This window comes from Hylobates moloch, unplaced genomic scaffold, assembly GCF_009828535.3.
Source record: "Hylobates moloch isolate HMO894 unplaced genomic scaffold, HMol_V3 SCAFFOLD_21, whole genome shotgun sequence".
NCBI classification, from domain to species: Eukaryota; Metazoa; Chordata; class Mammalia; order Primates; family Hylobatidae; genus Hylobates; species Hylobates moloch.
Genome location: NW_026652296.1, coordinates 11599384 through 11612324, shown reverse-complemented (window position 1 = coordinate 11612324; position 12941 = coordinate 11599384). Strand labels below are relative to the sequence as shown.

The following is a 12941-nucleotide window of genomic DNA, read 5'->3' as shown; positions in this document are numbered from 1 at the left end:
AAACCCCATCTCTACTAAAAATACAAAAAATTAGCTGGGCGTGGTGGTGCTCACTTGCAGTCTCAGCTCCTCAGGAGGCTAAGGCAGGAGAACTGCTTGAACCCAGGAGGTGGAGGTTGCAGTGAGCCGAGATCACACCACTGCACTCCAGCCTGAGCAACAGAGCAAGACTGTCTCCAAAAAAAAAAAAAAAAAGTGGAGGCAATCTAATGAAGGTTTAACCCTCAGCAATCATTTTCATTCAGGGGAAAAGACCCCAATGTACTTAAATAGATTTTCTTAGCCTTTATTGTCTGGGAGACATGACACAAAATTTCTATCATAATAAAATGGCCAGTTTTGCTTCCATTACTGTTATAAACCCACATTGTCATCACACTTCTTTTCCAAATTAGATTCCAGATTAAACAGATGCCAGATGGGTTACAGATTTGATATTTAGAAGACTAATTTTTAATCGAAAGCAAACACTTTCTCAAATAGATATTGCCACTTTTGCTTCCAGTAAATATGCTTTGAGGGAGCTCCCTGAATCTACTTCTTTAACAAATAAACACATGTAATCCCAGAAAATATACAGCAATTAACAGCCTGCAGAGATTTTTCTCTACTTCCATTTATCTGGTGACATAAATCACTGTTACGTTAACCTTATTCACTAGTATGGGAATGTAAACACTTAAAAAATAAATTAAGCATTTGCAGTAATTCCCATTTTACCACTTTAAAAATATTACTTTTCTCTGCAGTAAGGTTTTCTAGTTCAGAGCATTAAGCTGTCAACAAGACAGATATCCAAGCCCATCCCTCCAGTGGCATTTGATAAGATCAACATAGCTATATATTTATAATCCTATTATCTCCTTAGCAGGTGAGAACAATGGATTTGGCCAACATTATTCAAGCTTCATAATACTGTATGGTAAAATGTTCATGATAAAGAGCAGATGGTATGCCGGGTGCAGTGGCTCACGCCTGTAATCCCAGCACTTCGGGAGGCCGAGGCAGGTGGATCACAAGGTCAGGAGATCGAGACCATCCTAGCTAACATGGTGAAACCCCATCTCTACTAAAAACACAAAAAAATTAGCCGGGCGTGGTGGCGGGCACCTGTAGTCCCAGCTACTCAGGAGGCTGAGGCAGGAGAATGGCATGAACCCAGGAGGTGGAGCTTGCAGTGAGCCGAGATCGCACCACTGCACTCCAGCCTGGGCAACAGAACCAGACTCCGTCTCAAACAAAAAAAAAGCAGATGGTATTCGGCACCATGAAACAGGGCGGCAAAAATAGAAAGTAGACGGTATCTAAAGAGATGTACAATAAAACTTCATAAACTTTGTCATATGTTTGAAATTTTTCATAATAAAATGATGGGGGTAAATAACCATAGCAACTAACATGTCCTCTCATAGTTCAACTGATAACTGGCAATTTATATTTTTTGGAACAGCACAAATGATATACAGCCTTGCCTCTGGTGAAGTTTTATTTAAAGAAAAGCTCATGTAGAAAATTACACGAGAGCCGGGCGCGGTGGCTCACGCTTGTAATCCCAGCACTTTGGGAGGCCGAGGCGGGCGGATCATGAGGTCAGGAGATCGAGACCACAGTGAAACCCCGTCTCTACTAAAAATACAAAAAAAAAAATTAGCCGGGCGTGGTGGTGGGCGCCTGTAGTCCCAGCTACTCAGAGAGGCTGAGGCAGGAGAATGGCGTGAACCCGGGAGGCGGAGCTTGCAGTGAGCCGAGATTGCGCCACTGCACTCCAGCCTGGGCGACAGAGCGAGACTCTGCCTCAAAAAAAAAAAAAAAAAAAAGAAAATTACACGAGAAGCATTTCAACTACAAATGTCTCCATCACCAAAAGTCAATGTAAAATAACCTGTTATAGGTCTAGTGTGAAACAAATCTGTCATAAAATTCTCTAAACATTTTTGAAAGCTCTAAAATCCCATTCTGAGAGAAAAGCAACTCCAAAGCTCTTATTTGAGAGGGGAGGAATTTATGTTTCCTCAAATTGAACAATTCTGCGTCACTAGGTATGACATCAAATAAGATGATCCAATTTAGAGGCTCATGAAAACAAGGCCTCTGCCTATAATCCCAGCTACTAAGGAGGCTGAGGTGGGAGGATCACTTGAGCTCAGGAGTTCAAGACCAGCCTGGGCAATAAACTCTGAATTGGGTTGTGGAATCCCACAAAAAGATACCTTTTTCATGAAAATTTCATCTTTATACTGAATTACACTCTTACTCAATCCAGTAAAAAGGCTCAAAGAAAGTTGCCCCACAGGGCCGGGCGCAGTGGCTCAAGCCTGTAATCCCAGCACTTTGGGAGGCTGAGGCAGGCGGATCATGAGGTCAGGAGATCGAGACCGTCCTGGCTAACACGGTGAAATACCGTCTCTACTAAAAATACAAAAAATTGGCCGGGCAAGGTGGCGGGCGCCTGTAGTCCCAGCTACTCAGGAGGTTGAGGCAGGAAAATGGCTTGAACCCCAGGGGGTGGAGCCTGCAGCGAGCCAAGATAGCGCCACTGCACTCCAGTCTGGGCGACAGCGAGACTCCGTCTCGAAAAAAAAAAAAAAAAAAAGAAAGTTGCCCCACAAACTGAGACTACCTTGTGGTATTGGGGAGAGAGAATGGATGAAGCAGCATCCATTTTGATAACACCCAGAATGATATTAATGATCCGGACTTTAGAATGGGGGTGGAAGAGAGTTCCATGAGTCATGGCCATTTCTAAACTTAAAACACAGTAAATCCTCTCTTAATGTAAGGGATAGGTTCTCGGAAACTGAGACTTCGACTAACACACGCTAATTGATACAAACAAGAGTTAGGTTCTAGGGCTTATTTCTCATCAGAAAAATATCACCAAACTTTTAAATAAAGACCAAACACTTCTAATATTAAACACTGAAATTAAATGTGAAGTATACACGTCTTTTTTTTTTTTTTTTTGAGAAGTACTTTCGCTCTTGCTGCCCAGGCTGGAGTGCAATGGCACGATAACCGCTCACTGCAACCTTCGCTTCCCGGGTTCAAGTGACTCTCCTGCCTCAGCCTCCCGAGTAGCTGGGATTATAGGTGCCCGCCACCAAGCCTGACTAATTTTTTTTATTTTTAGTAGAGATGGAGTTTCGCCATGCTGGCCAGGTTGGTCTCCAACTCCTGACCTCAGATGATCAGCCCGCCTCGGCCTCCAAAAGTGCTGGGATTACAGGCGTGGGGTTGCAGTAAACTGAGATTGCACCATTGCACTGCAGCCTGGGCAACAAGAGCGAAATTCCAACTCAAAAAAAAAAAAAAAAAAAAAATTTTACCACTTATTCCAGTTCAGGGTTGGGGTGGCTGGAGCCTATCTCAGCAGCTCAGGGTGCAAGGCCGGAACCAGCCCTGGATAGGACATCCACTGCAGAAAGCACTCACACATACACACACTGCTCCACATGCCAGTGGACCTCACGTGCACAGCTTTGGGATGTGGGAGGAAATCAAGAGTACCCAGAGAAAACCCATGCAGGGATAGGGAGAAGGTGCAAACTCCACAGACAGTTTTTTTTCTCATCAACATTATCTTGAAACAACTGCTGTAATCTGTATATACATGGGCTTTCTGGCTGAAACATAAAAGAGAGCAACTTATTCTGAAGAAACTATATTTACAGTAACAATTCTGAGTGCTTAAAAGTTTTACGTTAAGCTTAATGGGAAGCACTACACATTTTTAAAAATGTGTTGTGTCCTTTCCCAGATACTAAATGGGTGTTTCTTTCCTAAATCAATTTTAAGAGGTGTATCTTTCCCCATCTTCCAGGTAGTCATAACTAAAACATAACATGTCATAACATGTAACATTTCCACTGTACCTGATCAAGCTCAAAAGTAAACCTACAAAACTCAAATAACAGACCTAAAAGCTGAAAACTATTCACGACTAGAAATTTGAAAGTTATGCAACAATGACATTTATAATATTTATAATATTCCTGTCAACTTCCATTGTAAGAGAGATCTTTTAGACACAAGAACGAAAAACGTGAACACTTATGCTGTGATTTCATACTATTCACAAAAATTAAGGTTTCATTCACATTTGCTAAATTTGTTATTTGGAAATAGAGCAGATGGGGGCTTTTTGGAAAACAATTCTATGATAGAAGACTATCTTTTGCTTAATTCTTAACCTAAGGTAACAGCAGTATCTTTACACAACTACTGTAAAGAAACTTAAGTTTTAATTATGAATTAGTAACTGTAGATTAACTTTGACACAAAGTTATCTCTATTAAAGTGGGTTAAAAGGCAGGTCTCTGCCAAAACAGGATTGGGGATATCTGTATTTGTTTGCTTTTCAATTATAGTCATTAATAGCTCAAGAATTTTTGCTTTTGTACACAACAAAGCAGCAAGGTTGTATTTTGATTTTGAGGAGCTGAAGGCATTGGATCAAGAGTTAATTTTCTTCTTCTTTTCTGCTGTACAGAAATCACGTATAAACAGAGAAGGGAAGCCCAACAAACAAAAATGAGAACTATTATTCTACTAAAAGTAAATTTTGTGACATTAATCTGGGGCAATCTGGTAAAAGTCAAAATCGCTAATGTTGTGACACAATGTTTAAGATTTGTTTCAAAATAATCTAGTTTGTGTGGGGGGATACAACATGAAACAAAACCGACCTTGGCTATGAGTTAATAATTGTCAAAGCTAAGTGAGTGACTAACACATGGGGTTCTCCATACTATTCGAGTTTTGCATGTTTTCCAAAATAAAAAGTTTTTTTTAAATGGTATTTAAAATACCATTTCCCTATTGCAATATGCCATTGTGATATGGCAGTATTAGACATGCTTTATACCGCTCGGATAGTTGTTTGCTTATGTGTTTTGTTTTTGTTTTTTTTGGAGACAGTCTCTCTCTGTCGCCCAGGCAACCTCCACCTCCTGGGTTCAAGCGATTCTCCTGCCTCAGCCTCAGGAGTAGCTGGGACTGCAGGCGCCCGCCACCACACCCGGCTCAAGAGATAGTCTCCATCTCCTGACCTCGTGATCCACCTGCCTCGGCCTCTCAAAAGTGCTGGGATTACAGGCGTGAGCCACCACGCCTAACCTGCTTATGGAGGCCTAGGCGGGTGGATCACGAGGTTAGGAGTTCGAGATCAGTCTGGCCAACATGGCAAAACCCCGTCTCTACGAAAACTACAAAAATTAACACGGCGCGGTGGCGGGCGTCTGTAATCCCAGCTACTCGGGAGGCTGAGACAGGAGAATCGCTTGAACCTGGGTGGCAGAGGTTGAAACGAGCCGAAATCGCGCCACTGCACTCCAGCCTGGGCGACAGCGTGAGAATGTCTCAAAAAAAAAAAAAAAAAAAAAAAAAAACAAAACAAAACTCAGAGAAACATTTTAAATTAGAAACAATGGTAAGACTGTCAGAAAATTCTAGGAAAATGTCAAAAACAAGGAGGCCACTTTGCCGCATGTGTGTTAAGAGATGGGTATAAATCAAAATAGTTTCAGTTCACTAAGGAAATTTAATGCCTAAAACAATCCTAAGATACAGGAGGATCACTCAAGTAAATACACACTCCTTACTCACATAAAATTTAACACCCGTAAGTTGCATTTCCTTAGAGTACACCCATAAAACTAAGAACAGAATTTTTAAAAACCCAGTATGTTTTAATAAAGTTGCTGTTCTAAAAATCCCACCTGTCACCAGGATAACCGAAACTGCTCCCTCTACACTCCAACTGTATTTTTAGTTTTTACCTCAACAAGTAGCAATGTAATTTACATTTGGTAAGCACGGATTCCTGAAAGGCCAAAATCAACCGGGAACCTGATTTAACTCCACCACGCTCTTAACAATGAAAGCTACAAGCAGAAGAGAAGTGTGACCTTAAAAACTTCCACACAGCCGAAGAACAGTAGCAGAACAGACTGAAGCACGTATCTTCGCGGAACAGAAGAAAACTTCCACACAAGCAATACTGCAACACGGAGGCGGGGCAAGGGCTTAAAAGAAAAGTCAGCCAACAGGGAGTGAGGAATATAAGCAAAGCTTCCGTGAAAAAAAAACTTATCGAGGTGTAGAGCAAGACAAAACAGACAATTTTTTCCACCTCCGTACACCCCCCTTCAGAGCCTGACACACAGCAAGTGCTCCAGATAGGTTTGCTCAACTCAAGGGAAGCTTCTGCCAGTAACTTTCCCAGAAATGGAATGACAACAAGAAGCTGGATGATGGCGGGGCGGGGGGAAATGGACAGGTTGCTCATCCTGCGGGAGATGGTGAATATCCTGCAGTTACCTAAGCGGAGATGGAAAGAAATAGCATCCATCGTTTACAGACTGTCAACTACAGTGTCCCAATTAAGCGTACGCCCCTTTCAGATGTTAACAACTCAAAACAATGCCCTGGCTCTGGACAGGGGCACGCGGAACACTGCAGCCTCTAAGAAACACAAACGGATAGGTAGGTCAACTTCTATCCACTCTGCCCATTAAATTATACCTTCATATCACGCTAATAAATTATGCAGACGGTTTATTGGGACACGCTGTGGGTCTGGCACTCTGATAAGCGCTTTACACGCCCCATTTCATTGAACCCTAACAGCCTTAAGAGGCAGGGATGGTATTAGCAGCCCCTTTTCCAACCAAGACACAAAGAGTTTTTAAGTGTCTTGCCTAATGGGGCAGAGCCGGTTTTGGCACCCGTTTTGGACACCTGGGCCGTGCTCTTAACCACTAAGCTACAGACCTGGGCCGGCGACACTGAGAGGCTCCAGCCCTCGGGGACCTGAAGCGGGGACCCCCCACCCCGCGCCCCAGCCACGGGAATAACTTCGGCATCCCCGCGCGCGCCATGCGGGACGAGGAAAGGCGGCCGCGGCACCTGTTTGTGGCACCGGCGAGGGCTGGAGAGGGGGATGGGGGCGCCCGGGGCCAGGCCTCAGGGCGCCCCGAGGCGGGGGGACGCAAGAGGACCCGCCTCCTCCGGGAAGGCCCCGCGGGCTAGAGAGAGGCCCGGGGGAAGGCGGAGGGGCGCGCGGGCCTGCCGAGGCCTAGGCCCCACCCGCCGCCCACCTCCCCATCGCGGCGGCGCCCGCGAGGGCCCCGCCAGGCCCGGCCCGGCCAGGCCGCCTCACCTGGCTGCTGCCCCGAGCTCGTCCCCCGGCCGGCGGTCCTGGGCGGTGGCGGCGAGGAGGGGAAGGAGGAAGGAAAAAGGGAGAGGAAGAAGGGACGAAGGGAGGGAAGAGGCGGAGTGGCAGTGGAGGAGGCGGGCGCCGCCGGGCCGGGGGGGTGGGGGCGGTCAAAGGAAGCGGGAGCCGAGAGAGACGCGGCGGCCGCCGGCGCAAACGCTGAAGAGCCGCTCCGGCGCCCGCAGCCCGGCAGGAAGTGACGGGGGAGGGGCAGGCGCCCGCCCCCGGCCCCCGCCCGCCTCCAGGCCCGGCCCCGGCCCCACCCCCCACCCACGGTCCGAACCACAAGTTCCGGCTGGCGCTGCGGCGGAGCCTGCGCTCGCAAGGCACGCCGGGAGCCCAGCCGGGGGGCGCCCTGTCCCGCCTGGGCCGCCGCGGCCCGCCCTGGGCCCCGGGGCCTGCCGGGAGTTGTAGTTCTGGTGGGAGTTTCGCGCTGCCTGCTGGACTCGAAGCGGGTCTGGGAGAACCCAGCCTACCATCTTTCCTCCTCCACTTCCTTTTTTCCTTCTTTCTCTCGCTCCTTCCTCTTGTCCTGCCTCTGGCCCTCCTTTCTCTCCTTCCTGCAGTTGTTTCTTCCTCCATCTGTAAATGTTCATTAAATGCTTGCCGTATGCAAGGCATTGCTCCAAGAGCTAAGAATGTAGTGGAGAACAGACAAAAATCACTGCCCTCGTGGAGCTTACATTCTTGTGTGAATAAAATACACAGTAAATAAAATTAGAAAATTTTATAGTGAGATAAAAGACAATGGCCCGGGCGCGGTGGCTCACGCCTGTAATCCCAGCACTTTGGGAGGCCGAGGCGGGCGGATCACGAGGTCAGGAGATCGAGACCATCCTGGCTAACACGGTGAAACCCCGTCTCTACTAAAAATACAAAAACTTAGCCGGGCGTGTTGGCGGGCGCCTGTAGTCCCAGCTACTGGGGAGGCTGAGGCAGGAGAATGGCGTGAACCTGGGAGGCGGAGCTTGCAGTGAGCCGAGATCGCGCCACTGCACTCCAGCCTGGGGGACAGAGCGAGACTCCGTCTCAAAAAAAAAAAAAAAAAAAATCCCAGCACTTTGGGAGGCCGAGGCGGGGGGGATCACTAGGTCAAGAGATCGAGACCATCCTGGCTACCACGGTGAAACCCCGTCTCTACTGAAAATACAAAAAATTAGCCGGGCGTGGTGGCGGGCGCCTGTAGTTAAACAGCTACTCGGGAGGCTGAGGCAGGAGAATCACTTGAATCCGGGAGGCGGAGATTGCAGTGAGCCGAGATCGCGCCACTGCCCTCCAGCTTTGGCGACAGAGCGATACTGGTCTCAAAAAAAAAAAAAAGAGAAGTGCCAGATTACTATTTCTTTCACCCAGATCTAGATAAACTAAGTGGTTTTTAGCAGTCCTATGGTATGAGAGGTTGGAGGGAGGGTGGCCAGTAAAGAATCTTGGCCAGGCGTGGTGGCTCACGCCTGTAATCCCAGCACTTTGGGAGGCCGAGGTGGGCAGATCACCTGAGGTCAGGAGTTGGAGACCAGCCTGACTAACATGGTGAAACCCCGTCTCTACTAGCCGCGTGCAGTGGTGGGCGCCTGTAATCACAACTACTTGGGAGGCTGAGGCAGGAGAATCTCTTGACCCGGGAGACGGAGGTTGCAGTGAGCCGAGATCACGCCATTGCACTCCAACCTGGGCAACAGAAAAAAAAAAAAAAAAAAAAGAATCTTGAACTTCTGAGATCACACTCAGCGAAAATTATGCTCGCGTTGTGAGAAGTCCAGGAAACTGAGAATGAGCGAAGGAACTGCAGGTGCACAGAGCTTCTCTCTCCTGCTCACTCTGGGACTGCCTCCCCACTATTTAAAAATAATTCTCTCTCTTAAATATCTCTCAATTTAACAATTGCTCAATCTCTCTTGCCAAGGGAATATAAATTCAAAATATGAGCTGCTGTGTCTGAGGGGGCCCCTCCAAACGAGGCTTTGGAGCCTTAGCCAAGCCTGGGAGGACACTTTTCTCTAGACAAGACCTCCTTACATTGCTTCTTGTGAAGTGCAATGACACTGAATTTCAGAACACCAAAAATAGTCAAAGGACTTTCACCGTTCCTTTAGTGCCCATCCAAGACAGTAGTAAGCAACATTCAGATATTGTCCAGCCCTCTGCTAAAAGTGATCTTTCTTTTCTTTCTAACTTCCAAGCAGTGTGGATCCCATACCTCCTTGGGTAAAGGAGCAGATGCAGAGAGGTCTCCCTAAACCCAAAGCTGCGCACAATCAGACAATCTCGTCAAAGGTGATTTTGCCCCCATAGGGACAAAAGTGGTGGGTCTATGACTTCCAGTCTCAATTTTCTTCCCTCTTCCCTCCTTCCACATCTTTTTTTTTCTTGAGACAGAGTCTCGCTCTGTCACCTAGAGTGCAGTGGCATGAGGACAGCTAACTGCAGCCTCAACCTCCTGAGCTCAAGAAATCCTCCTACCTCAGCCTCCTGAGTAGCTGGGACCACAGGCATGCGCCACCACTCCCAGCTAATTTTTTAATTTTTTACAGAGACAGGGTTTTACTAAGTTGCCCAGGGTCTTACTAAGTTACTAAGTTGACCAGGCTGGTCTCAAACTTACAGGCTCAGGCAATCCTCTTGCCTCAATCTTCCAAAGTACTGGGGGGATTATTCCAGGTGTGGGCCACCGTACCTGACCAGGAGTAGGTCACCTAGATTTGTTTTCTTCTGTTTGTACCTAGAAACTATCAGTCAAGTTCTCTTCCAAGGTCCTGAAAACCTCTTGACTCTTGCTAAGTAATTAAGGAATTATTTTTCTTTATCTTGAGAAAAAGATGGAAGCTGTGTGTTCTTGGTTCACAAGAAACTGTGAGCATTAAGTATGTTACGATAAATTCTGTGTGTTCCTTCTCACAAGATAAATTATATGCATTTGTACTAAGGAATGGGAACATGCAAAACTCATAAAAGCCCTGTGAGACGTTGACTTCGGTTTTTTTTTTTTTTTTTTGAGACAGAGTCTCACTCTGTTGCCCAAGCTGAAGTGCAATGGTGTGATCTCGGCTCTCTGGTGCAAAGCTCATAAAAGCCCTGTGAGACATTGATTTTTATTTTCAATTTTTTTTTTTTGAGACAGAGTCTCGCTCAGTCACCCAGGCTAGAGTGCAGTGGTGTGATCTCGGCTCACTGCAACCTCCACCTCCCGGGCTCAAGCAATTCTCCTGCCTCAGCCTCCTGAGTAGCTGAGACTACAGGCGCGTGCCACCATGCCCTGTAATTTTTGTGTTTTTAGTACAGACGGGGTTTTACGATGTTGGCCAGGCTGATCTTGAACTCCTGACCTCAGGTGATCCACCCGCCTCGGCCTCCCAAGGTGCTGAGATTACAAAATGTGAATGTTAACCTTTGATGAATTATCTCTGTTCCACTCTCATAGCCTCTTAGTAGAACTTTGCGCCCTTATAATTTTTCAATTATCTGTTGAGTATATCTATTAGGCTAGAACTAAGTGATCAACTTCCATGACAGCAGAGACTCAGCCTGTCTTAGTAGTCATGATGGTCCCTGGCCCCTAACACAGTGCCAGGGACACAATAGGTACATGATAAACTTCCATAGACTGCTGAAAAATTACAGCCTTGCTTATCTCTGCGAAAGTCCCTAAGAAACAGGGAACACCTGTAGGGTTGATTGGTGTATGTCAGGGTCACCTGTGGTATGTGTAGCACAGGAGAACAAGGTTGAGAACTACTTGCTGGCCTAAATAAGTAATTCCCAAGCTTATTTGAGGTAGCCTGCACTACTAGGGATATATCACAATCTAAGAGCAACAATTAGAAGACATAAAAATATAATGGGGCTGGGCGCAGTGGCTCATGCCTGTAATCCCAGCACTTTGGGAGGGCAAGGCAGGCGGATCTCTTGAGGTCAGGAGTTCAAGACCAGCCTGGCCAACATGGTAAAACTCAGTCTCTACTAAAAAAAACATAAAAATTAGCCGGGCTTGGTGGTGCACACCTGTAATCCCAGCTACTGGGGAGGCTGAGGCAGGAGACTTGCTTGAACCAGGGAGGTGGAGTTTGCAGTAAGCCAAGATCGCACCACAGCACTCCAGCCTAGGTGACAGAGCAAGATTCCATCTCAAAAAATAAAAAGTAAATAAATAAATAAATAAAATAGGCTGAAAGTAGTGGCTTACGCCTGTATTTCTAGCACTTTGGGAGGCTGAGGCAGGAGGATCGCTTTAGCTCAGCTCAGTAGTTCAAGACCAGCCTCAACAACGTAGGGAAACCCCGCCTCTACAAAAAAAAAAAGAAGAAGAAGAAGGAGAAAAAGGTATACAGCTCACTGCAACCTCTGCCTCCCAGGTTTAAGCCATTCTCCTGCCTCAGCCTCCCAAGTAGCTGGGATTACAGGCGCCCGCCACCATGCCTGGCTAATTTTTTATATTTTTAGTAGAGACAGGGTTTCGCCATTTTGGCCAGGCTGGTCTCGAACTCCTGACCTCAGGTGATCCACCTGCCTCAGCCTCCCAAAGTGTTGGGTTTACAGGCGTGAGCCAGTGTGCCTGGCCCACTCCTGGTCTTTTTCTCCACCCACTGTCATAAAAAAAATTCACAAGATTTTGTACAGAAATATTATGGGCTCAAGGGTAACTGAGGAGAGAAGCAGTGATCATGAGTTCATTTTAGGTCAACAAGATAGCCCCTGTTGGCTTAGCTGACCTGGTTATTTCTCAAATTTAATACCAAGTAACCCAATGAGAAAAGCAAATCCCTTGCTGTATAAATTTAAAACGTATTTTCATATTATACTGGAGGCAGAAGGCTAAAGGGAGTCATTCTCCTCATAATGATGGAGAGCGTTTTGGTCATGCAAAATAGCTTTTGGTGGCCTTGTGCAAGTTACTTCTCATTATGCACGCAAGTGCTCCTGTTATATCCACATATTGCCTGGTCTCTAGATAATTTCTATGCTTTATGACAGTTTTTTTTTTTTTTTTTTTTTTTTGAGATGGAGTCTTGCCCTGTGGCCCAGGCTGGAGGCAGTGGCGCAATCTCGGCTCACTGCAACCTCCGCCTCCCGGGTTCAAGAGATTCTCCTGCCCCATCCTCCCGAGTAGCTGGGATTACAGACACGCGCCTCCATGCCCAGCTTATTTTTGCATTTTTAGTAGAGACGGGGTTTCACCATGTTGGTCAGGCTGGTCTCAAACTTCTGACCTCGTGATCTGCCTGCCTCGGCCTCCCAAAGTGCTGGGATTACAGGCATGAGCCACCATGCCCAGCCTGCTTTATGACACTTTTAAAAATTAATTTTCTTTTTTTTTTTTTTTTGAGATGGAGTCTAGCTCTGTCGCCAGACTGGAGTGCAGTGACGCCAACTTGACTCACTGAACTGCAACCTCCGCCTTCCGGGTTCAAGTGATTCTCCTGCCTCAGGCTCCTGAGTAGCAAGGATTACAGGCACGTGCCACCACGCCCAGCTAATTTTTGTATTTTTGGTAGAGATGGGGTTTCACCCTGTTGGCCAGGATGGTCTGGATCTCCTGACCTCGTGATCCACCCACCTTGCCCTCCCAAAGTGCTGGGATTACAGGCGTGAGCCACCGTGCCCAGCCAAAATTAATTTTCTTTTTTTTTTTTTTGAGACGGAGTTTTGCTCTTGTTGCCCAGGCTGGAGTGCAATGGCGCACAATCTTGGCTCATCACAAGCTCCGCCTCACGGGTTCAAGCGATTCTCCTGC

At 46.8% G+C, this 12941-nt stretch overlaps 1 protein-coding gene across 7 annotated transcripts in view; it reads right to left on the bottom strand.

The window, feature by feature from the left end:
* Positions 1-7448, bottom strand: part of STAU1 (staufen double-stranded RNA binding protein 1) — an 80687-nt gene extending 73239 nt beyond the window's left edge. For 4 of the 7 annotated variants that reach the window (XM_032142273.2, XM_032142275.2, XM_058432775.1 and 1 more), the window contains exon 1: positions 7160-7296. The gene's annotated coding sequence lies outside the window, so the exon portion shown is untranslated. Of the gene's footprint in view, positions 1-7159 lie in introns of all 7 variants that reach the window. The other 3 variants (XM_032142281.2, XM_032142282.2, XM_032142274.2) reach the window with 3 other exon arrangements.
* Positions 7449-12941: the final 5493 nt, after the last annotated feature.